At 39.4% G+C, this 27,327-nt stretch overlaps 1 pseudogene; it reads left to right on the top strand.

The window, feature by feature from the left end:
- Nucleotides 1-226: 226 nt before the first annotated feature.
- LOC121321628 overlaps nt 227-27,327 on the top strand; it is a 34,295-nt pseudogene continuing 7,194 nt past the window's right edge.

Below are 27,327 nucleotides of genomic sequence, written 5' to 3'. Positions count from 1 at the left end.
TTAAAACCACTTAATTTGAGTAAAACAAATGGGAGCACTTGTTCTGTGTTCTACTAATGGTAAGGTGCAACAAACTGCTTTCCCAACTTACTCTATGCAAAGTGCTTCTGAAGGTAGTGTCTTAAGTTTATAAGGGCACACTGGGTTTAGTCTGACTATCATTAGTACTGTTTGGCTCATTAATGCAGCGGGTTGCTGGGAGTATTACATTTCCCACTTGCAACAAATGGTGCTGCAGTTCGAATCGATTATAACTGATTCTGGTGCAGTGTTTGTGGCTGATGACTGTTTGCAAGAGATCAATTACATGCTAGTACAGGCTTAATGGGAGGAATTAGCCAAGCCATAGGACTGGTACTCCAGACTATGAGTGACTGGTAGTGTAAATTGCTTGATTGCTTAAATCCTGGTTATGTATTGCCAGCAACAGAGCAAAACAATTCATTAAGCCTCAGGTTTCTTCCTCAGCTTCCAGCTAACAGACTGCTCAGTAGTCAGTTTGACCCCCTATTATTTTTCTTCTTGACGTTTGAACTTTCCCTTTAAGCCTGTCATATTCTAAATTTAGATGAAGGATGATGGAAGTGCCACTATAAACGCCAAAGTTCTCAGCTCTTGGTTCTGAGTTTTTTTTTTTTTTTTTTTTTTAAGTAGGACAAGGGTCCTTTTCTTAGAAGTGATTTCATTTACAGGTGTGCGTGTAAGAGAGTTGGAATGGAGCTGTTGCTGAGGGGGCATGTGTGCTTCACATTTGTTTGGGAGTCCTATACCAAATGGCTGGTACTTCTTAAAGGAATTGCCATAACTTTTCTCCTGTTAACCCTTTCCCTCTGCTTATTGACAAGCCTTATGGCTTTGAGATAATTTGGAACAAAAACCTGAACACCCTGCAGCTCTCACGGACCAGAGTGAGAACCAAAAGAAGTGCATAATGATGTACATAACTGTGTACTACATTGTTAAATGTACCAGTACTTTATAGTTATCTAAATTCAAACTACTACTTCCTCCAAAGGACAGGGTAAAGATATCTCAGGACTGGCGCAAAGGACGTTGCAGGAAGGAGTCAGTCCTCAAATGGAAGAACAAGTGAGTCATTTCTCTAGCTCAATCAGTCGTATCTAAAGAATGCTTTAGAGCTTGCAGTGTGTTTCTGTTCAATAGGAGGCAGCTCCTGTTGAGGAGTGGCCCTCTGATTGTTTTCTACATCTTCCCCCTTGAGGGTGAGTGCTTCTGCTGGGCTTGCTTATTCCAAGAAAGTTTGTGCTTGTGGGCAAAGCTGTCTTCATCCTTGTGTGGTCCGAGTTATGACTGTGGGACTATTGTTTTGTAAGGATCTTTCTCCATAGCCCCCATCTTGTACTTGTTTAACTCTCATATATCAAAGGTATAATGACATTTTCACTTCTTTGACTTGAGTGAATCTCATTTTGTTATGCCCCAGCAACACTATAAATCATTACAAGTGAAAGGACCCCACTTTTAAATATTTATTACCCTTAGAGTTAGTGTACCACGCTGTACCGATGTTTAAAACTCTGAGTGTTGCTCTGTTGGTCCACAGCTTGTTGCCATGGATACAGTTAGATGGCAGTGTTCTGTATCTGTCTCAGGCAGCGGACATCAGAGCGTACCAACTGAGACCAGATGGCAGGGGGCTCCAGCGGAAGCCTGTGGCTGTGTACTCTGGGCACCAGGAAGATGTGTGAGGTTCATCGTGACAGAGTCTCACTTGATCAGTGCAGGAGTGTACGGTACGGTATCTTTTTTCCTACATTTTCTGTTGAAAGCTTTGCATAAATGAATGCATGTTACCTCCTAGTCTGTTACTGTACCTACCTGGATTGCTGTCACCTCTCCTGTACCTGCTCTGCAAATACATTACACCGCCAGTGTGCTTAGTTGGGCATGTTCCATAAAACTAAGTCAAGGTAAATACTGCAGTTTAGTTATTTTATTTTATTATTTTCAGCAGGCATACATCTGAAAGCACATTATAAATAATAGTAACAGAAGGGCCATTATAACTAATTTGCACAACCTGTTACTCTCATCTGTCTGCTGGAAATGGTTTTCTAATGTGTGTAGTCTGATTCACGCCTGTGAGTAGTTTTGACATGTACTAAAGCTATAGACTATTTCTTTAGCCTACAGTTTCCAGACCTGCATTAAAAACAAGATTGTGGGGGGAAGTCAGTTGACCCCATCCCCCCTGACTGTAAAAGTGGGTACGGACAGGACTCCCCTCTCTTCAAACAGGCTTTCACCTGCGCTAGGGAAATATTTTCTGACATGGATTTAATTTCCTGGCTCCCAGACCACCACTCAAACCACAAGACTGCATTGCTTCCTTTTAGCACCTGGGTTCCTAGTGTTGAATAAAAAACTAAATCTCATTATGCTTTGTTAGAGATGGGAAGATCATTCTGCACCAGAAACAGGGCTCATTCAGCATGGAGTACTCTGCTCACAACCAGGAGGTGAACTGCATTGACAGCAAGGGAGGGGCCATTGTCAGCGGTTCAAGGGACAGGACAGCATGGGTGAGCTCTGTTTCTGGGATTCGATTTTTTTTTTTCTGTTTGCTGTTAGCAGAGTTCTATTAGGATTGTTTTGTGCAGAGTAGTAATATATGTATATATTGTATTTATTTATTTATTTATTTTTAACTCAGTGAATTTATGGCTCAATTACGAATCATGCAGGCACCACGAGAGCTTTGCCTCCCAGATCTGTGAGCATACTTCAATCTTGACCAGAACACCTCCATTCAGTTTTGGGCCTCTCTCAAACAGTGGCTGCCAGTCGTGATAAACTGTGTGGTAGAATTGTGTTGTGAACGAATGCCCACTGGGGTGTTAGATGGAAACCACTAAACTCGTTTAATTATGACCGAGCCAGCTTCAAACAATAAACACTCAATAACTTACTTAAAGATTTTTTTTTTAAAGCATGTGGTAGAAATATCAGTGGTGCCCCTCTCATGGGGAATGAGGGATTGATTTATTGTTTTAGTAATTCCTCGTTCTTGGATCATGATTAATTAAACGTGATAAATCCAGCAGATCAAATTGGGAGACAGCCACTCTACCTCAGTTCTGTGTAGGTCTTGGATTGTGTAGCAGTAGGAGGCCCGTTGGCTGCCTCATGAAAATCTACATGTCATTTTTCTCTCTATTCAGGTGTGGTCCCTGTCTTCCAACAAACTAGCCAAGTGTTTGCACACGATCTCGACTCTTGACCGGTTTGGACACTGGCCATTAGCCCCTCGCAAAGGTAGAGAAGTTGTCTTTTGCTTGTGTTCGTCTTTGTCATTGGCTTGTGTTCGTCTTTGTCATTTAAATGCCTAACAGTGACTTTAATTAAAATAATGTGTTGCCACTATGAGAAGCTCATTTTAACAGAATATTGCTAATTGTAATTGTAGTCAGTGATGTGTTGGAATACATTGAAAGGGAATGGGAATTGGGAATTGGAAATTGGGAATTGGGAATTGACCCCAATCCCGATTTCCAGCATATTGTACTATTTAATGTCCAATATTCATACATGAACAAGGGATAATATACAGCTAAATGTGGTCTGTGAAAAATCAGATTTATAAATACCTGTATAAGGATACCGGTTTTAAGATCCACCCCTGTTTAGATCATTAAAAACAACCCCCTCTAATCATAGCATGAAATTAAAAAAAAAAAGAAAAACAAAAAAAACACTTTTTTTTCATTTGAAGTAAATCAAACAGGAAAGTTGTAAGTTGTATGTTTTTTTTTTTGTTTGTTTGCTTTTTTCAGATTTTGACTGGTGTTAAATCTTGCCGTTCTGGTATTTTAACCAGTCGTATTTTTCTGGAAGATGATGTTACTAGTGTAATAAACTTTCAAATTGAGCAAACAGTGGCATCTAGTGGATTCAAGGAATTACATTAACACGACATGTTCTCCATCGCAGTTAATGGCTGTACGTCAGGTTGACTAGCATCTATAGAAATAGAAAAAAATACAGTTGACAAAGTAAGCAGTAGCAAATGGTGCATGTGAGTTGTAAGCATTGGCATGTATTTTGTTAAACTGCTACGGTGGTAGACACATTTTCAGTCACCTCTCCGATGCTCAGATCAATATTTGCTTGTTATCTCCCGCAGAAGGAGATAGAGCTCAGGCTTACAGGAGTTCTGCTTGCATGCATTTCAAGTTCTGTCTTGAGAACCACTCTGCCTAATTTTATAGCACAGGCAATGCTGTCCCAACACTCAGGTAGGGGATGTGTAGGTCAAGCTAACCTTCTTTTTTTTTTCTCTGTGCTAACACCAGGAGCTTTTGTAGGCTGGATACATTTTTTAAAATCATTTTCCTAAACTTGATGAAACCTTGAAGTTTGGACGTTGTTATAAGAATTGGGTGTCTTTAATTAAAGAATGAAATGTGAATTATGTGTATGGACTATACAATTAAATTCAAACTTGGTTGTGCAGTTGAAGGCTGCTTACAGCTATCACTGTTGCTACAAATGGACGCCTTTGTCTCCAGTGCTGACAAATCTGGAACCTTTCAAAGGTACTAAATGTATCACAATGTAATGTTTATGAAGGGGCTTGTTCTACGCATTAGGCGACAACGTGCAGAGTCGCCGGACACCAACACAGGTGGTCCAGTTTGTTCGAAAGAGTCTCAGATTTATAGCTTTTTTATTTATTTTTTGCTTGAAAGGCCAATTAGTGCCTGTGTAATACTGCATCCACATACCGTTGCAGAGAACACAATTGCCTCTTCTTTTCTTCTATGTCTTCATTACATAAAACAGTCAGATTTATACGTAAAGAGGCATTTATTTATGCAGTGTAACCTAGACAGCATGCAGTAAAATAACACCATCAGTTTCCTTGCTGTAATATCAAGGTAAGACAGTGAAATGAGAAGTTAATCCGAGGAGTTACAAGAAGTGGGATGGCACTAATGCATCTTGGTTCTTCTCGGAATGCTTCTACTCGGCGCCCCAATATCACCGTGCACATCTGTACTAATTCCTGACATTTAGTTACAATGGTGACTTGGTTTTGCCCTGCCATGACTGCTGTGAACTTCCTGAACAGTCCTACCTTACCTATTATTCTCTCTGTATAGAATGTATACTGCATAATAAGAATATGCTGAATCTTCTTATCTGTAGTCAATCATGGCTACAGATGGCATTTAACCAGCTGGTACAATTAACAGCTGGGCATGTTGTTTCATCCTGTGGAGGGTGGAATTATTATCTGACCTAGATTAAAAATAAATAAATAAATAATTGGCTGTAGAGCACTGAGAATATATCTAATAAGATTTCTCTGAACAGGATATATGAGTGAAGTGATGCAAAATGCAGGAAAATGTACAGGAAATTGAAATGTCTCAGGCGAATCCAACATCACTGAAGCTAAAGTGTCAATTGACCAGCTTGTGATTAGTCAGGCATGCACACCCACACGCTCGCTGACATCTATGCACATAAAAAGTCACACCTGCACACAAACACACACTCACTTACAACCATCGCCCCCACACATTACACATATACACAGTCGCTGTAGCACAGACTCCCACAGACAGCCATTCAAACTGTCACACAAGCACACCCTTGAACGCTAGTCAACACTCAAAACCCCATTTGAACACCCACCCCCATACCCTTGAATGTGTTCTTCCCTAACCAGCCGCGCCATGTTGCCGGTTAGTACCACATGACTAGCCAGGGAACGGAGTATTTTTGAGCCAGTCAGCCGTTTTATTAAGCTACGACACCACTTTCCCTTCAGCATCTCCTCAATGTAAATTTCAGAATTAGAGACGATTATCCACGTCATTAATTCTTCAATTTGATGGCTGAAATAGCAGGGCCTGAAACAGACTGCTGCCCCCGGATAATGGGTCTGCTCCTTTTAACATATTGACGATGGGAGAAGTTAATTAAAATTCTTTGGAATGAAGGTGTCAGCTAACCTATAAACCCTTCGCTTTTAACAAATCTTTCTCACCAAGCACGCTGCAGGAGAAAAAAAAAAAAAAAAAAAAGAAAGAGATGCTATATCCCCCCTACAGGCTGAGTTTCTGTGTCTCCCGGGTTGTTTGGTTTAGTGGTTTGGCGTTTGGATCTGAGGCTTTTTTTTTTTTTTTTTGCCCAGTCCGCTGACCAAAAGCCCTTGCTCTTTGATGCATCTCCAGGTGACCCTATATATAGTGTGCTTCTGTAGTTTCTGCTCTTGTAGCAGAGAACTGTTTAATTCACACTCGGCAGCGACTGGCATCTTTGTTGGTGACTTCAGAGACCTGGCTATGGGAACCCAGAATGCTGCACTGCTCAAAACAGATTAGGCTCATATTATAGTTTGAGGCAGCTCTGCCTGGTTTGTGGGAACAAATGCAACTTTCTACAATCCTGTCAGAACCCCATAAAAGCTCAGGTTATGAACGCTGTTTGAATGATGGCCCTACAGGGCATTCTGGGCCTATTTCCACTCCTCTTTCCACAGGACTCCTTGTGACAGAAGCTGACATCTGTACTGCTCAGTGTTCAGTATGTTCCACTGTATTTCTTACTTGAGGTGGCAAAACGAGATGTGGTATCTAAGTGAGCTCTTCGTATGACCATTGTAAGAAGCTCCTCTTCAGCACTTCACTGTGGGATACTCCACCACCAGGTCAGACGGAGGAGGGTGGTAACTGAAAGTAGAGTGTGGCACCTGGGATTGTTCTTCAGAGCGTAGAGGTCAATTACAACGTTCCACAGTAACTGGTTGATCTGAGTTTTAGTCCTGAAACAAGTCATTAAAAAAAAAAAAAAAAAAAAAAAAAAAAACACATATTAAGGTCACACTGAAGAAACCGGATTCCAACTTTTTAATTTACAGTTGTGTGTAAATTTAATAGAACACCCTATTCCTTCTGTAGTTTAGATTTGTTGTGCTTAAGAAATCAAACCACTGTATCTGAAAATCTTGGATAACTGTTCAAATAGGCACATTAGTGATTGTCTAATTTAATTGATGACTTTAATGTGCAATTAATTTAAAATAGTAAGAGAAAAGGAAGACCTAGCCACAAATGATAAAATGCTTGATACTTTTTTAAAGTTGTTTAATATGCCTAATTAATGAACAAAGTGATTTAATATTTTCACAAGTGCCTATTGTTTCTATATCGCTGATTACTGACCGAAAATTGAGGTGCAAAAATCATGCAGGTCGGTATATAAAGGATATAAATGACAAATCTTGAGGTGATCTAATCGATTTACACACAACTGTAGGTACATTTGCAATTAGACCTGGCCTCATTGGGTTTTGCGGTGGTCTTTCTCATTGCATTTCCAAATGCGAATATTTTCTGAGATATCAAAATAATTGAAATCTTTCGTGCGCTTTTAGTTGGGTTTTTGTTTTTTAAATTCCGGTGAGTTTTTGTTATTGTAATTTGCATTAAATAACAACTGGTAACATAATGGTTAAAAACCAAACACAGTTTAAACTCCAAAATACTGTTTATGCAGCATGGTTTGGGGGTTTGCGTTTTGCTCTTCTGTGAAGTATTTGTTATTAAAACTGAACTTAATTTGAATGTATTTAGCTTCTACGTCGTTGTGTGGGTGTTTATACTTGGTCCTTGTCTAGTGTCCTAACGAGTGTCCTGCAGTTTCAGCGATCAACATTAAAGGGTGATAGCAAGCTGCATTGCACAGCATGTCAAACTTCTTCATAGGACTGTTTAAGTCATGTCTAAAGTAAACCAGGAGTCGGTCTCATTGCACTAGTTATTTGGCTGGTTTCATTTGAACCGTTATATTGGTCTATCTGGGGTTGAACCCGGCTTCAATTTATACCAAGATAAGTGTCTAAGTAAGTGGAACATTACAGTTAACATTCTACCTTAGACCGGAAAGTCATGACAGAAAATAATCAAAACTAATGGGAATTTAAAAGCAAGTGATGTCAAATGAAGATCAATCAAACCATTTGACTTCTTAAAATGTAGCTGTTAAATAAAATGCAGCGCTGCAATGTTTCTATTTTGGTTTGGCATTAGGTAAGTCCCAGCTCTTACAGTGCAATGATAAAGAGTAAGTCTAATGTGGGCTGAAACAAGTGCAAGCTTATTAATGTGTTAAAATGGGCAAAAACTCAAGCAGATGTCATTTTATTTACATCTAAAATTACCTGTCTTTCTTAATGTTTCCTTTGCTTAAATAGAACAATATCTTGAAAAGGTTATGTTTTCTTTCATAAAGTGTTTTAAATTGGAACGTGTTCATTCACCTCCTTCTGTCCTAATATATATATATATATATATATTATATATTATATTAATTAATTAATTAGTATTTTTTACTATGAGAATGGAAAGATTTGGAAACCCGGTAGAAAAAAAAAAAGCCCTTGTGTTGCAAATGTAATTGTTCCAGCTTCACGCTTGAGTTATCTAAAGAACTGGGAGTGAGAGGAGAGCAGCAGCTGTGTGCTGTTTGGTTTGGGGGAGAGCAGGGGGGTGGGTTGGTGGCTGGTTCAAATTGACTGATATAGCGATTCAGGTGATGGTGTAGGCCAAGGATATATCAGTGAAAAGTGAATCAGTGTCTCAAAAATGTAAAACACCCATTACTTTAGTAAAGCTGATTGAGTGCAAAGACAGATGGTAGTACTAATTAGATCAAACTTTTGGATTTCTGAAAACTTCAACCAGGCCCCTCATGGGGAATGCCTATTTATTTAATTTTTTATTTATTTATACATGAGCTGTACACTGTAATGTCCTCACTGGCTCACTGAGTGAGCCCAGCTGATTTTCTTCCCTAGGCTACGGGAGTGCATAGACCAATGTGGTCCTTCTGGATTCCCAGCCAAGTTCGGCAGCTTGGTACCATTGGGATTTAAACCAGAAAACTCCTGATCGCTTGACTTAAATAAACACTGTACCTCCCTTGACCCAGGTTTAGCTCTTCAAAAAAGTGGATTCAAGATAGCAATAAAAAGTACATTTATAATCCCTATGCGATGTTTAAAAGCTTATTTAAATTGAGCCCATGTAGAATGTAAAGGCTGACACAAATTATTTTTAAGTGTTGCAAATTGGTCCACCCCCTGTCTGAACAGAGTCTTTGTCTCCTGCTTCAGGCTTCTGCCTGCCTGCCTGCCTGCCCGTGTGGATTTTTGTGCTCTGTTATCTAAAAGAAGGTCATGATTGCTACTAATGGCTCCTAATTTACATCCCTTTCCTTATCTTGCGGATAGTGCATTGCCTCTGGCGGTTGTATCTGTGGCATTCTGAGATGCCATCTTTGCTAATGGAGCAGAGCGTTCGAAACAAACCCCGAGCAAAGATTTCCAGGATTTCTGCTAGGGTTGCTTCACAAGCACTGCTTAGCTCTCAAATTGCATCTGATGTTAACGTATTAGATCGTTAAGAAGGACTGGGCAAATAAATAACTTTTGGTAAACTGATGTTTTTGCTGGTCTCTCCCTTTTTTTATATTTATTTTTTTCTCTGCTAATAAAACCAGTCTGTCACGAATGGGCTCATTAAAAAACTTTGGCTGTTTAGTTGTTGGTAAGACGCTGAAAAATTACTATTGTAAGGTATAGAAGGGGATTTACCTTCCCCCAGTAGTAGTAAAACTGGAATGTGAGTAAATGACAGGTAATACATTTTTCCTTTCTATAAGACATGGGTATTGGCTTTATAGTTTTCTTGTGTTTTTTAAAGTTGGTAATTAAAATAATGATCCAAATTGAGTTGTAAGGATAGGAAGGTTGCCCTGATGTGGATGTTTTAAGTGTTTCATTAGTGTTAGTAGTAGTGACACTAATGTCTGAATGTTTTATTGTTTTCACCCTTTGGCTTAAAGAAAAAGAAAAGTAATTCTGATGTGCCCTGCCTGGTTATTTACCCTTTGCAGTGTGCCTTTGCTTTTCCAGCTTTGATCAGAGCCCCTCCAACAGATAATTTAGCAATCGCATCCCAGGGTGGAAGTGTGGAGTTAATGTTAAAATAGCTTTTTTGCTTCACTGGCGATGGAGCAGAGAGAAAAGGAGGGGGGACACGTCCATAAATCCTTCATGGAGAGCTGATTAATTCAGAGAGAGAAAAAGAGAGTACAGGTTGCTGTCACAAAGGTTTCCAGTAAATAGTTTTGCTTTGCCAGCTTTGCAAGTGCATCGTTATTAAACAGATTGACGCAAAATAAAACCAAATAGATGTATTTGCCAGTGCAGTTTTCATGCATGTAAGAAAATAAATAGAACTGTAGCTAAGTAATAATTGATATAAGTAAGTAAGTGTACTCAAAATACACAGCTTCTGAAAATCCGCCCATGTGTAACATACTGATTTAAAACAACATAAAAAGAAAAATGTCTGTGAATAACACTGTTTATACTTGTTGGATAAATCTACAGTGATATATGAAATGTTCCATAAGTGTCATAAGTCAGGTAAAACACAATTTCTGTCATATTGTTTTTTTGAACAGCAACTGGAATTTCAGAACAAAACAGAATATTTAAGTAACAGTACATGGTTTGTGCCACAGGACAGGGCAGGATGTTTCCTGTGAAGGGACACAAATCTAGCCGTGTCACCAGAGACTTTGATTGTGTTTGTTTACGCGTAACATCAATACAATAACAGGTTGCTATGCTACTGTGTGTCAGCCAAATGGCTTCAAGGTCTGTGTAGGTAACAGTGGGTCAAGAGGTCATAGGTCATTCCACTGGCCAAAATTTACTCCATGTTGGCTTGGAGTCTAAATTTACATTCCTCACTGTCTAACCAGAAGGTTGCATTGCCACCCTGTGCTTTATAAAGTGGCTCTTTTTGCAGAGAGGTTCTGCAATATAGGGAGTGTCTGCTGGAATCCCTACAATTAAACATTTTGCACCGTCAATGAGGCGCTGTCCTTGCATATCCACAAAAAGGTATTGTATACAGTGCATTATACTGTAGATCAGAGTGAGATATCAGTACAGTGAATGACAGTTGTGGTGTTGCCTCGTCAAGCAGGTGTCAGTGTTTGACAGGAGGTTTTTGATTTGAGTCTTAAAGGGGAAAATTGGGGGGTGGGGGGGGTGGCATGCATTTAAAGTGTTTGTTTCGTCAAGTTGTAAAAAATAAATACATTGTCATCAATCTTCTTGAATGGGCATTAGGCACCTGTGTGCTCTATAGATGGACCGGGTTGGTTCATTTTAAACTCCAGAGGCGGTGTTGCTTGCCAGGCTGGGAGCAGTGAGACAGAGAGAGAAAGAGAGGTTGGTATCAGTGTGTTGAAAACATACTGTTTAAGAAATACCTTTACCTAAATACCTAAAACAAATACAAAGCAAGTCTTGAATTATTCATAGTGAAGTCACTTTCAAGTATATATGTGAAATCTGAACCATGACAAATTAAGTTACTATTTACTTGCAAACAAATGTCAGCTTTTAACATTTCCATGGGGAGTTCAAACTTACTTGGTTGCATTTTGTGCTGATGGCAATATTTCTACAAGGTGAGTGCATCTCTGTCTAAATAATCTATATTATTTAATTTAATTTTTAAAAAAAACAGGTACATGATGTAGTATAAATGCCATAAATACTGTTCTAAGATCTCTCAGAATATTACTGACACACAATGATTCCAAAATGGTTATCATCTTTTATTCCCAAAAGATCCATTGCACAGTAGTATGATTTTATTCAGTAAAAAATGTTCATGTTTACCTTTTTTTCTGAATTTGTAATGCTGCTCACTCACTATCCAGTACTCATGCACACACATACAAAATAACCAGCACTCCATGCTTGCACACACGTTACAAATGCATGGGCCAATAAAGGCACAAGCTGACCTTAATCATTTAAATTTTGTATCTAATTGAAAGAATTCAGGTCTGTAGAAGTTACCCGAAACTGTGGCCCAAATTGGAAAGGCAGAGGAGGGGTGCTGGGAAACTGCAATAAAGGGCCCAAACTGAGCGTCAAAGGGCCATGTACACAAAGCTCAGCAGTGGGTGGGGTCTGTACTGACCACTCCGAAGAGGGGGGTGGGTAGTGGGTTCTGAGGCAGTGAAGGGAGAAGCTACCCCAAGGAGAGGCGAAAAAAGGGCCTTTTTTTTTTTTTTTGTCTGAAACTCGTCAAGCACATCTACAAAGTTGTTGCAGGGCAATGCCTCTGAATTTTTCAAAAGAAAATGATCGTTTGATAAACCGCCCCGAATCGCCACTTTCTCACAACAGAGGGAGCATCACCTTTGACCTCTGTATCATTTCAGAGGGGGCTCGCTTTTTTTTTCCTCCTGCATCGCTCCACCCCACTTAACCACAAAACTGTGATACGCGTCCCTCTTTGTTTCTTAACCTCTCTCTCGCTTTGTAGAGAGGATTGCGCCTTTGGAGTCAGGAATGCAATTAGTTAAAAAAAGAAAAAAACCTTTAACAATAACACAATAACGGACTGAATGCACGTTCCCACACTTTACATATAGGACATGTTTTATCAAGAGGCGAGAAAGAGACACTGCTGACATGTCCTGAATAAACTGAATCAATATTCCTCTCTTTCCATAAAAGCCAGTTCATTAAGGAGCAATCCCATACAGGTATTGTTAATAGCAAAAAATAATATACATAGTGTTAAACTGTTTAGACTGTGTTGCTGTGTTTGCACCTTGAAAGCATCAGCATTGGAGTGGTATAGTGGCCCCCAAATTTTGGGGCTGATCTTTTTGTGGGGTGGCTCTCTTTAACCTGCTAGGGCACAAGATACAAGAACTATTGCAAGGAAGGCCAGCTCATATTACATGGCAGTACTGTCAGGGTTGAATGGGTGGGGTTTTGTTAAAATGTAGTGATCCCCATATTGCCAGTTCTGATTGAACTAATTGATAGAATGATTGGTAAACAGCAGTGTGTGTTTTTGAAGAAAGCTTTTAAGTCAATCGATGTTGGTTTTGAGTCCATTGCGTTGTTAATATGAGAGGCCGTTGAAAATCCCTGAGTTAAGCACATGTTCCACATAGGGTCTAATCCCCAACATTGAAGCGCTTTTCAGATGAGGCTAGATTAATCACACAATGTCATCCTTTCTGAACAAAGTAACCCACACAGATTATGTCATTGATCCGTCTCCAGAAAGAGTTATGGAGAACGCTTTTTGTAACAGGCATATGGCTCCAACAACCAGTAAAAGGTTTACTGGAGCTTTTGAACAATGGTCACACCAGGTCATAGCAATGGAAAGTTGATGTGCATTAAAATACCTGTGCTGTGTAGAAATATTTTTATTCAGGGTGCTATTAAGTGAATAAAGACCGATGCCAATGCTGTTTCATGAAATAATTGATTAAAAACCATATTGAAGAACCAAGTGGGAGTAAAGTATAATTGCCTTAGGGCAATTATTTCATATATCAAAGGTAATGGGCTTTATTCCTTATATACTGTTTATTGATACAAATATATGATTAAAAAGAAGGACAGATGAGATGTTAGCTTGCACACATGTGTACTTGCTGGTATAATTAAAGCGTGATGCTTTGAGGTGATTGCCCTTGGCTTTCTGTATCGGAGCAAGGTGTATATGTAATTGGCTATACAAAGATTCTGTGCTATAGAACAGACATGAAAGCCTCTAAAACGTACTCTGAAATTAATTTATTATACTATCTTCTTAAAAGTAGCTAAGCTCCATGGAAATCGGAGGATACCTAATACTCTTTCTAAGCACTGGCTGACACTTGATTTTTTTTCAGCCCATTATATTGGTGATTGTGTTTTTTAAACATTGCCAAGAGGCTGTTCCGCCTGGGCAAGCAAAAAGCTGTTTTTGGAATGTCCCTCTGACCCTGAATGATGTGGGTACAAATGAAAGCCAAAAGGTCCCTGAACTCTGGTGTTAGTTGGAGGGAGGGGTCCCAGAGAGGAGGCTGCTAAGTGCAGAGAGCCTTCCCCGGATGAGGATTGTCTGGTCCAGGCTGGTACAAACACATCATAACCCTTTCAATTCAAGCATGTTTAGCTGCTGAGATGAAAGAGCTTTTACAAACTAGATACATCCATGCAACAAAAGCGAGTGTCAACCGAGACAAATTGACATCCCCTGCTAGGTTCAAGGGTGGTGGGGGGCTTTCTTTGAAATCCATATTTACCTTCCCTAGTTTTCACATACAGTGGACTCCAGGAATTTATGTAGCCCATTTCTTTTTTGTTTTTCGTTCAAGTGACAGACACGTGCTGTTATTAGAAACCACTTTGCATTGAATGTGCTTTAGTTTGTCATGTGTTTTTATGAAACAGATATATTAAAATATTCATGCAGGATAGATTAAATCATTTTTGGTCCAAGGATTCCCATCCACTTCTGGCCTCTGCTTTGCTTGTGAGCTCTGCAAAGAATTGAAGATCTAAAGTTACAGTGTATCTGTAGTATGACAGTTAAATACAACTGTATGCCAGATATTATTTGGAACTTGTTTCCAAAGATTCCACAATACCCACAGTGGTTTGAAGAGACTGATACTGGTCCTATCACTCGTCCATTACCAAAATCTTAATCTCTTTTTGTAAAATGACTTCTGAATATCTTGGTGTTTTTATAATGTAGGTTGGCTGTGGTTTGAGGTTTAAAGAGTGAGTGAGTGATATATATATATATATATATATATATGTTTTTTTTCCTGCAGCCTCATTCTCTGGATGCTCAGTCTGCTCCCCCTGACCTCCTGCACACTAACAAGTTTAGCCTTGGCTGTTTAAATGAGATCAGGCTTCTCCGTGCTCCTCAGACACAGTCTGCTAATGAAGAGAGGGAAGACTATTTCCTCTGAGCAGAGCGGGCCTGGGGAATGATAGAGTGACTCTGAGATTTATTGGCAGTTCTCTGTTTGCATGTTGTTCTTTAAAAAAAAAAACGAAAGAAGAAAGGAATGATAAAGTGAGATGGTGATGAGAGGAAGCAATTAGTGAGCTGCAGATTCAGAGGGGATTAAAGGGGCAGAGCAATACCTGGCGAAAGGGTGCCCAGGCGCAGACAAACAGGGTGAAATTATGACTTTTGCTTCAGTATAAAACCACCTTCCTCTTACCAGAGGCCATTGTGTCTGAATAATGAGTTTGAAATGTGCATCCAGCAAGGTTGGGGGTTGTCTGTTGGTCCAATCTTTAATTCTGCATTCTTGAAGATGTCTGTCTATTGAGTTACAGTACAATGGGCATGCACAGGTGTTTCTTTCACAATTCAAATTGGAATTTGTTTAGTGTTTTATATAATATTATTAATTCCTTAAACTGCCTTAACAGGAATCAAAAGAGTGCTGGAGTTACTCCATTCTGCAGCTAAACTGATTCCCATCTCCATTGGAACTTCTTTTAGTAAAATGTTAAAAAAAACTTGCATTTTAGTAAAATAGACCGAAACAGGAGGTTTGTATGTGTTACTGGATTACAGTCACAATGCCTTTAAAGTCCTGGGTACTTATTATATTTATTTATTTGAAAATTCTTTATTAGGAAAGCCATATGAGCTAATTTAACTCGTTTTCATAGATGTCCTGGGAAGAGCAATACATTTACAGTTTTCCACAAACAAAACAGAAGAAACCATAAATACAATCAATCAGTAAATAAATAAACGAATATAAAACACAGAGCAGTTCAACAAGCAGTTCAGTAAAATCATACAGTACACATACAGGGCTCAGATAAATACTGGTACAACAGTTTTTTAAAATTACTACGTGAGGTCTCTGATCTAAGCATAACAGGCAAGTGATTCCAGTCAGAGACTGCAGCAAAAGCAAATGATTTTCTACCCACAACGCTCTTCACTGTAGGTGTTCCAAAATATTTAGTACCACTGACATTGTTCAAACTGTACCTACTAGAAAACTCCTGAAAAAAAAGAAAACTGTAAATAAGCAGGCAGTGCATTTTGTGCCCCTTTAAGGAGAGTCAGGTACCAATGATAGTTCCTTCTGTTTGCAGGTGTCAGTAAATTTAACCTGGAGTATAAGCTGCAATGATGCTGTAGTGGGGTGCACTGGAGTACAAACCTACAGATCCTGTTAAACATTGTATCCATCTTTTTCAATGACTTGTGGCACCTTGTTTGTTTTAATTTGCAACACTTTGTGTATGAGAGCACAACGCATTGATTTGAAAAGTCCTCAAGGACTTTTTTTCCACTGAGAAATCCTCCAGATCTGAGAAATGTCTCTGCTTTAATGTGCTGGGCAGCCCTGTTTTAAGGCAGGATCCCTCTGTCACAGCCCTGTTGCTTTCATAGCTCACATGAGATCGGTATGAGGACTCTTGTGCAGTGTGCACCAGCAGTGCATTGGGGAGGCACAGATGTCCTCTGTTACGAGTGAATTAAAGGATGGGAGCATGGAGCCAGCACAACTGAGGAAGAGGAGGGTGGCTAGTGAACAGTTTCATTTCCAATGGTCGATGATACAGGATTCAACACCAGGTTTTTTTTTACAAAATAAATCCACTAGATAGCTCAAATATCTCATAGCCCTCCACAAAGCAGATATATTTTGATATCAGTGTGAACAGTCACATTGGCTGTGGCATGAAGGAAGCTGTAAACATGAGCAAATTTGGAAATTGATTCCTTTTTGATTGATTGATTGATTGATTGATTGATTATTTTGCTTGCTTGCACCAATGTCATTTTTAAATGTACTTTTTAAAGAGTGATAATGCCTGCTAGCGCTTAGTAGATAGATATTGTAATTCTAAACTGGATCGTGGGATGATCAGAAAGAAAAGATGAACACTAAAGTTAAAATCAATGAATACCTTGAGACACAAAAAAGGACTGTATTGCTCTCCTATTTTCTAACAGCAGTTACCCTTGGAAGCAGGTATAGCTTTATGACAATTGGAAACCCTTCCTATTCCTTTCCGTACCTGTGGCTTGGTGCAATTAACTACAAAACTCAATTCAGCTATTCTCAGCAGCTCCCTTGTCAGAGTTATCTTCTCACTGCTTATTCTTGTTATTCATGTTTATATTTATCAGTATTCATATTGGAATACAGGGCATGCAGACTGAAAGAATTTATTTTGAGACAGTTTTACCCTTGTCTGCCCCCAGCCCAGGTGTTGGGCTGTTGCTTTTTCTTTTCATGCCCTCCCTCCCTCTTCCTCTACTCCCCCCCTCCTCTTCTCTCCACCCTGTCTGAAAGCTTTCTTTCCCAGCTCTCAGGCCACACAATGAGCCAGGAGAGATAATTATTCCTATTCAGAGAAGCTTGTACTCTCTGTTAACAGCCAACTACCCCTCCAGACAAAATAAAACCATTTTTAATAAGCAGCTTGTCCGAAAAGCCCTTTTTGTGGAAGGGCTAAATTGTGCCAGTGGGAGGGAGGCCGGCGGCCTAATTTAGTTACAGTAAGCTGCCCTGATAGGCTAATTGGGGACTTTTAACTTGGCCTCACCTGGTGGCTTGGGTAATTACTTCCCACCCCATTCTCTCTACACTGTTACCTGTTAGCTTTATAGTATGGGGGGGGAGGGGGGCAGGGAGTCTGACCCCATTGTTCTCCTAAATACAGCACCGGGACAAATGTCACCACAGCAGGTAAAGGAATGAAAGGGGGAATGTTGTGAGGGGACAATGGCAGGAATTCCTCTGTGGTGGTGTGTGCTGATTAGAAACTTTCCCAGGGGCACCAGTTGGGTGCAGTTAGCTGACTGCAAGTTACTTGGCAATGTATATCAATCGCTGCAGATGAATTTACCAGTGCATTCTTCTTTTGCTTTCTTAATTACTGATTACCTACACAGTTACATGCTATGAATTTCTGTAATAAAAAAAAAACTGCTCTCACCCACAGCAATCTTCTGCTCTCAGCTGTTTTAGTTGGGATACTTCGTTTCACTGCCAAGTGCAGGGTTGGGTTACTTTTATATAATTATTTCCTGACATTATTAGTTGGGCAGGGTTTTTTTTTTTTTTTTTTTTGCTGCTTCAGATGACTGGCATTTTTCATTCCTTAAAGAATTCCTATGAAACAATGTATTATTAAGCCTGCAATTAATAGTGTGTAAACAGGTACATGCATTTCTCCTAACAGCAGCAGGAAAGGATCTGAAAACATACACTTTTTTTTTCTTTAAATTGACACAACATTTAGGATTGATTGCTCTTGATGTAGTTTTGCACACAAGCACCTACCTAACTAGACCCCAAACACCCAGCTAGATAACGGCATCTCATTGGTGCTGTCTGCTCTTCACTCTCAAGGCGGCTCAAGGTGAACCCCTCAGGTGAGCAGGCGTTTGGATCTCTCTAACTCTTTGTTGCAGTGTGAAAATAATAACCATGTGCACACATCTACGCTGGTGTGGAAATGCTGGCCAGATGAACCAGTCTTGATTAATCAAATTGTCATCAGCTGGAAAGTTCACTGCTTTAGATCAGGTAAAAGCATATGCTCCTGTTGCAATAACAAACATAAAGAAAAAATAAATAAATAAATAAAACAGAAAATGCGATTTTGTGTTTTTGTTTTTTTTGTTTGTTTTTTTTTCAAATAAAACATCATAAAGCTGTTCTCAATCATTCTGGGCTAGTAAAAAAAAAAAAAAAAAAAAAAAAAAACTCTTGGAAAAGAGCCGGAATCTGTTATGTATTGGAATCTGCGTTGGTTTGGACCTAACAATGTTGTTACTGTTGGAGCTCTTTTCTCAGCGGGAGATGAATTAAAGTTTGTGTGACCCTGGCACTAATTTCATGCTACACAGTACCTCGAATAATGATGTCAGCTGATTAGGTTACCAATCCGGCACTGTCGGCATGAGCCCCGATATGTTCTAATGATCTCTGAAGCAGACGGCATGTTTTTTGTTTGTTTTTTTGTGGGTTATGTGTGGGGACAGCTGGTTAAGGGGTGGAGGGGGTACCAGTAGCAAGAGAAGTCTTGACCTTTGCTGCTATAATATCACTGTTTCACAAGCCGGGTCAGTCTTTTATGATCGACTACATCTACATCTGAAAAAATTGATTAATTGTGCCAGTCTATTCTTTTTTTTTTCATCAATTAAGGGCTGTGAAGGATGAGTAATCGAAGTAATGGAGAGTAATAAGGGCTTCGAAGAAAAGGCCAGCCCCTGCCTCTTTTGTATCTTGTGTCACAGCAGGTCAAAGGGCATGGAGCTTGCATATTTTATTAGGGCACGTTGCCTTCATTGGGATAAATTAGTTTACCCAAAAGTAATTAAAATGCCAGCGCAGGCCGGCAGAACTGAATACGCTTGATGGACGTGCCACTAACTGAGTTGACAGCTGCCAAGACTGTCTGTGCCAATCTGCCTCAGCACTCAATGGAAAATATACACAACCCTGTGGCCTGGGCTGGCAGCTTGTTCTTCCCTTTCTCACTCGCCCACTCTCTCTTTACTTCTGTCCTATCTGTCTCCTCCTTTCTGTTACTCTGTTTATGCCTCTCACTCTCACTCTGGTTTCCTGTTCCTAAAGCCACATTTCTGCTTCTTTTCTGCCCTTGCTCTATTCCTTTTTAAACTCTCTCACAGTCTCTCTTTCTCTCTCTGACACTGTCAGCTGGTTTCACAGACCCTGAATAACACTAATCTTTTAGATAAGGTAATCCAAGATTAGTACAAATCAGGGTCTGTGAAACTAACCATTTAAATTCAAATTCAGGGCCTAGTTTACAGATTAGTTGCCTTGGTGTTCAACAGTAGGCTATCCTGGAACTTGGGCCTAACCACAAACTTATTTTTTGTGCTTGTGGGTCTGGAAGTGTTAAACTATAGTTTTAACAAGGAGCTAGAAAGGATTTATGGTAGAATGAATGTTTACAATAAAGTAATATATATATATTATATATATACTATATATATATATCTTATATATATATATATATAAATATTCTATATATATAGATCTATAATTTCTAGAGGTATGAACTGTCTTTGTTATGGTCTGTATTCCTTCGTTTCAGTTTTTGAAAGGTGTTCTTTTTATTCTATGTCTATATACGTCTGTATTAAAATTATACAAAATTGAAAGGGATCGTGAGTGACTGCGGGTTTGAATGTTACAATTGTGTGCACGGGTGCATACAGACTTTGGGTAGTGTGTGTGTGTGTCTGTGTGAGTGTTGGTGGTCTGATAATTCACAGGTAGCTCAGTGACTGAATAACACAGTAAAGGCTATTGGTGTTTACATAAGCGGAATGGTCACCTTGGTGAGAAGTGAAAGCAGAGCAGTGATGGGAAAGCCACAGGTAGCAGGGAAGGAGTGAGCATTTAATGGGGGGGTCTTCAGGTGCTGAGCGCTCTAAATGTGTGACACCTCAGCCAACTTTGTACCTCTGCACACAATACAGGGAGGGGTCGTGATTCCTCTACTGCATGCCTGCAGCTGAGTAGAGAACTTGCAGAGAAGTCAGTAGGGAGGCTGTAATCCCTACCACAGGCAGGTGAAAACCACAATCGGACAAGAGACTAAACAACTGTATCTCTCCCGCCCCTTTTTTTTCATCCCAGTCGACACACCTAGCTGCTAATTCAAACCTGTCACTGAAATCAAAGAGGTGCTGAATGCTTTTCTTACAGGAGAACACATGCTTAAAGAAAAGAAAAGAAATAAAGAAAAGCGTTTCAGTAAACTATTTGTCTGCCTGAATGATTTTTTTTTTTCACAGGGGCTTATATGTTTTTAGCCGTCGTAATTTCATTAGCCAGTCCTTTCATTATCTCCTGAAACATGGCTTAGAAAAGAAAAGAAAACTCTTCTTTCATTAACCCTTAAAGTAGACGGTTCCGCCTAATTGGAGTTTAATAAACTATTAAGGAAATTGCATATTGTTTAATGTTTTCACCCACGGTGACCCAGGTGCTGTAGATGGAAGACGATAAAAGCAAGTCATTGGTAGTTACTCAAACATGATCACGACAGAAATCTAATTGACATGAATATGCATGCGTTTAAGGGAATAGAAGTATTGAATAAATTAGGCATCTTTCATGCTACGCTTATCAATAATGATCACTTACTGGAAATATTTGAATTCCTATATTTTCCCCATGTGTGAGTTGCAAAGATTTTCCCTCGCTCCAAATCAGAAGTAGTGATCATTTACAGTGAATTACCAATCTACCAGCCAGTAAACGCTGTAATTGAACTCTGATCCCCACACTGAGCTATCCCTCACCCAGGAAAGTCAACAGGAAAGTCAGACTTGCTTTCATCTTTTGAATGAAATTAATTGAAGCCTCGAAAATTAGAGTTGGCATCACATTAAGAGATTCTGGTACTGTATGAGATTGCTAGTCCTCACGACTCTACCAACATTGTGGATCAAGACCAGAGCAATATCGTCTCTCCTAAACTCAGGAGCTTTTCTTTTTTTTTTTCATTTTTAATGTTTGGCTTTTAGTTCCCACTCAGATTCACCAATCTAATCAATTTTCTTTTTTATGTGCTGCTCTCTTTGTCAACACAAAGATCTAAGCAACACATAGCCTTGTTAGATGGTTCATACTTGAATAGCCGTGTATTCAAAGCTCTAAGTTGGGAGAAATGCACGCGTTTTCAGCGTTGTCACAGCAAACGCTGTAATGGGTACCATCCTTTTTTGACAGTCGTTCTCTTTCCACAGCTCCTTAGTGACCTACACAGTCTGATGTGTTCATGTGGCACTTCTGAAAATCTGGGATGTGAAAAGGTAAAACCAAGAAATACAAATGTTAAAAAGCAGCCACAGCAATGAGAGTCATATACACGGCTGCTCCTGTCTGACAATGCTTTGTCGCCCTAGATCACTGTATAGATGCCATTGTCTTGTTCACATGAATCCTATGTTCATACAGTACACAAAAAGAAATAATCATGTTGAAATTTGTTCTAGAGTGTTTTCATTGGTATTGAGTGCTCTGATAGAATAGCACTCCGATAGAATGGACTGGCATTGGTTATAGTTTTCGCTCTCAGGATTCTGTTAATGTGGCTGTTTCAAGGGTTCAAACACGTATAGGAGAATTGTCTTTTCCATGTCAACTCCCAAATGGTTTCCATGATAGGATGAAAAAGGAATCTACTCTGGTTTTAAAGATTGTATCTGGGAATTTCTTAGAACCTCCTGCCAATGCTTCACCCTCAGTCCATATTAACAAATATATATGTTTTATTTAGTCTATTCTTTGATCTCTGTATGTTTCTATAGTGTTCTTTGGACATTAATTTATTTTTATATATTGAAGTGTATTTTTTATTATTTTCCAGGATCCACTTGTAAATGAGGCCTCTATCTCAATGGGTAAATCTCCTGGTTAACTAAATAAATATAATAAAATATAACTAGGCATAATACATAGAGAGTTTTAAAGGATGGTGTTCCAAAAACCCACCTGAAGTTTTAAAAGATGTGTCACTCTTCATATTATCCCAGGGTGTTCACAAGAATTCATCTCATGAATATTAAAAAATGACTCACTCATTTAGTTTTGTTTAGGTTTTTGTTTTGTAATTTCGTGTTGATTTTGGAGTGGTTCAAAAGGAAAGCTGAGGGTTTAAATCTGCCACATCTCTGGTTTTCTTGTAAAACAAGAAGGATTTACCTACAGCTTAAATGTTTAGTGTCTTTTGTAAGAAGTTGCCGTTCCAGGGTCTTGGAGACCACCTTACAAGGGAATACTGCAGCCTGGCGGCCCCCATTCCGATGTGAAAATAAAATGAAGCTGTAGAAAACAGGATTAGCTAATGAACAGACGGGATTTAGTTTGATCTTTCAATAGCAGACCGTGAGTGACAGGGTGATCGACGTAGTGTTCCAATACAGTGCCACTGGCTGATCTACTTAAACAGCTCAATGGGATTCTCACTCAGATACTGCCTTCGGGCTTTTGGTGGAGGGATTGCAACAACAGCCACATATCATTTCACAATGGCAAAAAACTAACAAAATTAAAGCAATAACAAAAAATCCTATTCAACTAAAGTCCCCCAAAAGCAAAGGTTGTTTTACATTTTATACCAATTAGCCAGAAGAGAAGAGATTCCTATTCATTAGCACAAGCTAGTGTAGTATAGCTGGAACTGTGAAGCCTCAGTTTACTGCTATCTTTACTGTGAGACGCTGGACTGTGGATTCATTTGTGCATGACAATCTGTTGCAGGCTGATCAGGAATAACTTGAGTTAGATGTCATGAAATTATTGTGATATGTTTTTTAAAAAAAAGTGATCAAAATGTCTTCTTACAAATTTCCATACTGTTGCCATTTTATATGTTTCTGGGTAACGTTTCAAAATTAAGTTTTATCGTTTAAATTTTGTTTTGTTATTGCTGTAGAGCTAGTTTACTGATTTACTGCATCTTAAATTAAGTATTGAATTCAATATGCAGGATTGTATTCTCAATCAAGTTTGCAAGCTGCAAAGATGATCAGGCGTTTGGGACATCTGTTCGGCTGTTGGGTTAATTTCCAGTAGCACCTGTACTTTATATAAAAGAATGGACCTGAGGAGTGGAAAGGAAAGAGCAGGCTAGTGGATATGGGGAGTAAGCAGAGAAGTGGAATTGGGGACACTCAATTTAAAGGCATTTAATTGCCTTTTCCTTGTTCTGATTTTTAGGTGAGACAAATTCAAAATGAGGCAGAAATCATACACAGGAATATGAGAAGCCTCATTAACAAATCAAGATCACACAGCTTCATAGCTTTTGATTCAATCCTGCATGCTCGGGCCCTTCTCTTCCCTTTTCTTGTTACAGATGTTAAGTCTGCATCCCTTTAATCTGCTCCCCTCCTGTAATCAGGTACACCTTGTTAGCAGTACAAGGCTGCCAGCCACAGCAGGGCTCTTTGACTCATTGTTCTGGAGTGCATGTTGTTTCTTTAAGGAATAGGGGTGGGCAGGGGCAGCCTTTGTGTCCCTTTCATGAAGTGCCTGTTAGGCAGAGCATTCCGCCTCAGGTGTTCACCTCCAAGCTCTTTGATATCAGGGGGTGTGACACTTATGACTCTGAACCAGTCCACAGGTAAACGGAGACCCTGCCAGGCAGGCAGGCAAACAGGCAGACAGGCAGACAGGCAGGCAGGCAGGAGTGATGAGCCATGCTGTTGTGTGGTGCACATAGCCTGGTACAGCACCACATGCAGAAAAACTACTGAATTTACATCGCTGTGATATTTGGTTATTAGGGGGATCACAGCAGAATTTCTTTCTGTATCTAGATTGCACTGCCTGTCCTTTGTCTGCTGTAAATACAAGTGTTTAAGTTAATAACAAATTTGCATTTCACATTTTTACACAATGCTGTTTAATATATGTGTGTGTGTGTGTGTGTGTGTGTGTATATATGCATATACCCAGTGCTCATTGCAGAACTCTGTAGAGCAATGTGTTTAAGCCCAGGCACACTTGCCCTCTATTCCAACCCCCCTGCTGTGAATGGGGACTTTCTATTCTGTCTCCATACCTATGCTGACCCACTTGGACCATCAGCTTCGTGTGCCCCTGTACATTGTTTCACATTTTCGGTGCTGTTGTTAGCCCAGTTGTAGAATCCAATGTTGGAGGTCACCCGATCCCAAAGGATTCTCATAATAAGGGCCGCCTGAGTCTCAGTGTTTCAGCAGTTCTGCATGTCCAGCATTCAGTGTTTTAGATTGCTATTGACGCAAGCTGGGTGTGGTAAGAGGTACGTTTTAGAAGTGGTTTGCCTTTATTTTTTTATTTTTTGTTGTTTGAAAACATTACAGTTTGGTGTTTGGATTGAGATAAAAGAGACTGAAAAAGGATGAGGGCTGAAGCATCTGTTTTTAAATTACAGCCTGTCCCTTTGTTCACTATATGTTAGAATAGCTTTCTTATTATGGGGCTAGTGTGTGTGCCCTTATCAAGGAAAACAAATGACTAGTGCCAAATAACATAGGGATTATATACAGCATAGCTATGTTAGAGCGTATGAATTGGGTAAGAGGTGACCTGTGTTCAGTCTAGCAGCATTACATGTTTAACTGTAGTGTGCTTTTGAATGGACACATCATCTGACGTGTTTTAAGATTTGTAGAAGGAGTTATTTGAATATGCATTTGAGAAATGGAAAAGCCAGTGGAATATGTATGAAGCAGACTGGGGGGCTTCTTATTTTGTATTGTTGTGTTTAAAAAGTAGTCCACATGTGGTCCTGTTTTAACCCTGGTGACTATTTGAAACCCTGCCTTGTGTTCCCTGAGCAGTATTCAAAGCACCAGTGACGTTTTGGTATACTGTACCTAGACACTCTAAACATCACTGTCTGCATAGCCCTCAAGTCATCAGTGTTAGCTTGCACCAGAGGCAGCAGCACCTCTCCAGTGGCCAATAGTCTGCCATTTGAAGGCTGTAGTATCACATTTATACCCGCCCTGCAGTTTTCTTTTATAACCTCCTTTGGGTGTATGTGGTTAAGCAAATAGTGACTTCAGTTTCCAGGCCTAAAGGCTCGTTCACATGGAAGCATTCCTGGAACTGCCAAATGTCTGTTGATGGAACAGAGGTGAGCCAAGCCTTCCATGGGTTTCTGTTAACCCTAACCCTTGCGTTTATCACTGGTCCTCCCTCAAATCTGATCAGTCTTCCTATGAGACAGGGATACTGTGCCCTAATTCTGTGTAGCCCAACATAAACAAACACTGCCAAAGGTATGTGTGTGTAAGAAGAGTGCCACCTGGGGTATGTGGGTGTGCAGAATCGAGCCCTGCTTTTTATAAGAGAACCTGTTTTTTTGTGATTAAATACAAAGACAGTGTCAACTTCAGAATTCCATGCCACATTAAATGTAGCCGCTACATTAGCAAAGGTCTCGGTTAGCTTTTCAACACGGTCGCTTACAATCAGTAGCACCCTCATCCACCAGCACCTCACCTGCCGTGATACTGAGAGGCGAATTGAAATGAGATAAAACCAGGGAAGGGGGAAAAGATCCAAAAAGCCATTAGTGGCAGGGATTTTTGTTTTTATATCATTTGAATCTGCCAAGCACAAAGGAAACAGCAACACTTAAAAAAAAATCATAACAAGAGGGGTTTCTTTTATGATTATTCTAAAAACCCACAGAAAATGTAGACGTCCTAGGAAAGAAAGTACAACCATGTGAGTTCTACAACAGAAGAGAAATGAAAAAAAATGGCACTGCTTTCCTTTCTTGCACCTTGGGTTGAAGAGCCAGGAATGGGTTCAAAAATCCAGCCACTGTCTCACTGGTAAGCCAGCATTTCACTTTTGTTTCCCGGCACCCAGTCTTCTGCTCCCACAACTAGACTGTAAAGGCAATATGTCCGTATTTAAATTTCTCATATTTAGTCATTTAAAAAAAAAAAACATAACAAAATAAACTTTTAAAACATTCAGTGAAAAACATATCAAGGAATTGTTTGACTTGAAGACATTAAAACACTTAGAATTTATTGAATTGTCATTGAATTTATTAAACTAATTTTTAAGTACTTCAGAATGTTGCACTATTTAGTGTTCAATAGTTATGGATGAGATTTGGTAATATAAAAGTGGCACTGTGACCCTGAGACATTGGCTTTGTACACTACTAGGGGCATTTGTTTTATGTTTCTAATTAAGTATGCAATCCTGCATAACCAAACCCTACTGCATTCTGCTGCAGACCCTCATCTTTATAATTTCCCATGAGCACAAATCACATTAAGTTACTTTAATTAGTGTCGACAAACAACAAACTTTGAAAAAAAAAAAAAAAAAAAAAAAATTGATTTCTGGGTTTTAGGAGCCTATATTGATACAAAAAAAACCAAACAAACCCCAACTTTAAATTGTAGGTTTGTAGTAAGATCTCAGTGGAAGGACAGGGCTACAAAAACAGTAAACTTCATTTACATAAACAAGCTAATCAGTTAACCGTCTGCTGGTGATTCTGAAATTTGCTTCAGACTAATGCTGTTGTCTAGCCAGCTACTGACAAAAAAGTTTTGACAGTGAGGTTGTTTGGAAACCCACTTTGCTTCTTGAAAAAAAAAGGCATTTAGAGCAACTTCAACATATGACATTTCTATGTATTTGAAGGGCTCCAGCTTCCGAGTTAAAAAGTTTTTAGTAGGATTCATTTAACCTTTTTTTTCGTTGCTTTACAAGCAGAATGCAACTGCCCCACCGCTGCAGTTTGACTTAATTTTAAAATGTAAAATCACCTGTTAATGAAGAAATGCAGTTTCTCACTGTAGAAATGGTTTTTAATTAAAAAAAAAAGTTTGTCTTTCCTTTCTATACTTCATTTTTAGTTTTCTCTTTGTTGTATTCAGACCTCTCAACATCCATACA

This window comes from Polyodon spathula, chromosome 10 (assembly GCF_017654505.1).
Source record: "Polyodon spathula isolate WHYD16114869_AA chromosome 10, ASM1765450v1, whole genome shotgun sequence".
In the NCBI taxonomy this organism is placed as follows: domain Eukaryota; kingdom Metazoa; phylum Chordata; class Actinopteri; order Acipenseriformes; family Polyodontidae; genus Polyodon; species Polyodon spathula.
Note: the sequence above shows the minus strand (reverse complement) of the source record. Positions and strands in the feature narration are given on the sequence as shown.